Below are 3,581 nucleotides of genomic sequence, written 5' to 3'. Positions count from 1 at the left end.
CACAAAAAAATGTTTTCTCTCACTCTGACGTCCATGGCGATATGTAACATGTGCGGTGCGATTCTCATTTTTTCTTCATAGACGTGTGTTTGCATTTGTATGTGCGTGTGCATGGGGGGTGGAGGGCTTTACATTTTTATTTTTTATTGTATGTAACTATTTAAATCTTTTTTTTTACACCTGACTTTATTGCTATCACATAATGGTGGGCTTACATTTGCTGGTTGCCTCGGTTTTCTTTTTTTCAGGCATTTTCATTTTGTTTTCACCTGGTGATCCTACCAATAACACAATCACTGTCTCCGGGTGACAATGCTCACTCTTATCTATGGAGGTAGCCGTGGTTGTCACCCAGCCCCCACCAATTTTTTGTTGTCTTCAGCACAAACGTCGGACACCCCGGTCCGCACAATTTGAGAAGCAGCACACCTTGCGCCCCCAAACCCCCTCCAGCCCCTCGGAGAGCGCTTATTGCCTGGACTTTTCTAAACTTTCACATGCTCTCCTGATTTGTACTACCAATAGGTCTTTCTCTGTTTATCTTCATTACATGGGGGAAGGGGAATTAGGTGTTTGTAGAAGATGGCTTGGAAGGCAAATAGGAATATTTAAACACCTCCCAATTTTCAGAAATGAGAAAGAGGGACATCTTCCTGCACAATGTATTTAGTATGGACACGCCCCTGCCAAACCCCCACAAGCCCTTTAGATTTGTTTATTTTTTTTACTTGACAGGGCCTCTGCTTTCAGAAAATATCATTGTTTGTGGGTTTTAAGCTGTTTTCTGTATATCAGACCAAAAAGAGGGACAGAGGGATGTGGTTCCAACCACATACCACATCTATGGACTATACACAGTAGCTGCAATATAATATATTTTGGTTCTTGAGTTGAGATATGGTAGAAAACACCGGAAGCCCCGAGTCTCTCAGCTGCAGACCTCTAGTGTCCATAAATACAAGCAAAAAAAAACAAAATATGTTATTAAGGCTATTCAAACTGTCATTAACAACTGTCACTCTGGCTATGGTTAAGTTTTGAAGTTTATATTTCTTGTGTACCTCATTCTGTGACGGTATCTCTAATAATTGCAGTAATGTGCACTGTTGACATATGACGGTGGATGTTTCCACAAATGTTTCCACAAATCTTTTTCTTTTCGTACAAGTGTCTATACAATGTACATCGTGGATACCTGTTAATTGTACTGTATTTAAACTACAATAAAAATTGACATGCAAAAAAAAAACAGATACGGTGTGAACAAGCCTTCACTGTTGCAGTTTGGTCTCTCGGAGAAAGTAGACTAAGGAAATGCTTCTTCCTGCCTGTAGCTGACCGATGACATTGTCTCAGCCCAACCAAAGACATTGGACTGGATCTCAAGGATGACCTATCCATGATAAAAGATAGAAGTGATTATATTGTCTAGATGGCACTTTGGTCCTGCGTTCCAGTTGTGGGTAGCAGCTCTAAATAACCAACCTTCGGCTTGTATAGTCTATTCGGGATTTTCCTCCCACCTCTGTTCCAGGTCAGGAGGGGTACGCGACAGGGATGCCCCCTGTCCCCTATCCTCTTTATCTTGGCAATAGAACCCTTAGCTATGCTTATCAGAAGCAACCCCTCTATCAGAGGTATCAAAATCGCCGACCACCCTTTTAAATTGAGCCTCTTTGCGGATGACATACTCCTTACCCTTACCCTTACCCTTACCCAACCACTCATTTCTTTACCCTTTTCTTTATGTTAAAAGAATTTGGAGCCATCTCAGGATTGATGGTTAACCCGAATAAATCTCTGGCTCTAAACATTTCTCTCTCACCCTCTGTCGTGACATTGCTCCAACAGAATTTTCCCTTTACCTGGGCTACTAAAAATATCCCATATCTGGGGATCAGCCTAACGAATTCCCTTGAATCGCTCTATGCCTCCAACTATGTCCCTCTCTTCCGCACCCTCAAAGATTTGCTCCTATCCTGGAAAACTCGACCTATTTCGTGGCTTGGCCGAATTTCAGCCGTAAAAATGACTTTTCTTCCTAAATTGTTATATCCTCTAAGAAGCCCCTGCACCCCGGACCTCTGAGCGTGCCGAGCTGGCCGGAGGACTCATCCTGAGTACTGGGGTCCATCACCAGTTCCACCTGTAATTAACAGGCAGCACTCCAGGAAATCCATGAAAGGTTACACAGTGGGGAGGCTTTCCTTGCTGTGTAACCTGTAACAAGATTCCTCCAAAACTCAGTTATGTCCTTTATTTGGCATCATAAGCACCCCAGGGTGGCTAGTATATCTCCCCAGGTCAAGAGGAGGTCTGGGAGTTCCTAATCTGGTAGCATACTACAAAGCATCCCAAATAGCACCACTGGTGGGTTTACATGCCACCAATGAGGTTCCGCTGTGGGTTCTCCTGGAATTGCCCAATGCTCATCCTACTGCCCTCTCTACCCTGCTATGGCTGCCGCCCACCCTCAGAACCGCACGACTAAGCCCCCTTCTCCTTCACTTTTTAAAAGTGTGGGATTCAGTCAAATATTCTAGTCATCTGCTTTCCCCCCACCTTCCCCTATCCACACTGATGGGGAATCCAATGTTCCCACCGGCGGTGGAATCACCATCAGCCTTTACCTGGTGGCCGGCGCAGGGGTATTCCCTGATGTATCACTTTCTTGATGGTAACAGAACTCGTACTTGGGACTCCATAGTCGCCAAATCTGACCCCCCCACCGCGGGAATTTTTTCGTTATCTCCAGCTGCGACACTGGATTCAAACCCTCCTCCAAAATGGAAATCCACCATCCCCGATATCAACTTTTGAAAGTCGCTGTCTTAAAGATCCCTGTGCCCCGAAACTTATCACGATACTTTACTCCCAATTGACCACCCCTTCCTCCTCCAAACCCCCAACGTATGTAGCCAAATGGCATGAAGACCTGGGCTCTACCAAATCTCTGGAGGAATGGAATTCAATATGGAGGTCCATCTCTAAATGCTCACATAATATCCTGTCCCAAGAATCAGCATAAAAGGTCCTCCTGAGATGGTACCTGGTCCCTGCCAGAATAGCCCACGCTTTCCCATCTTATCCTAAAAATTGCTTCCGAGGTTGCTCTTCAGAAGGTAATGTCATGCATATATGGTGGGCCTGCCCATCAGCTATCAGATTCTGGTCGAGGGTCTGTAGATTTGTCTCCTCCTTATTTGGTATAACGGTCCGCAGAGACCCTTGGCATGCCCTAATGCATTTGAAAATTCCACAACTACGGCGGTCTCAGCAGAAATTAGCAGATTTTGTCTTTTTGGCGGCGAAACAGACTATAGCCCACTCATGGAAGAAGCAGATCATACCTTTTGGGGAGTTCAAAAAACGTATGCAGGGCTTCTTCATCATTGAACAATTGTCCAGCGTACTGTCTGACTCCTACGCTAAATTCCGGAAGGTGTGGTCGCCGGGGTGCGAACTCGCGCTTCCAGATCTGGACCCCAATATCTTTTAATTAGCATGAGACTGTTAGCACCTATTTCTCATCGGTCCCGAGGTCGTCGCTCTCCAACCCCCCATCCCCCCTCCTCCCCTCC

The sequence above is a fragment of the Nanorana parkeri genome, unplaced genomic scaffold (genome assembly GCF_000935625.1).
Source record: "Nanorana parkeri isolate BGI_ZX_2015 unplaced genomic scaffold, ASM93562v1 scaffold1622, whole genome shotgun sequence".
Classification (NCBI taxonomy): domain Eukaryota; kingdom Metazoa; phylum Chordata; class Amphibia; order Anura; family Dicroglossidae; genus Nanorana; species Nanorana parkeri.
The sequence above is the reverse complement of the archived record's forward strand: the minus strand, read 5'-3'. Positions refer to the sequence as shown.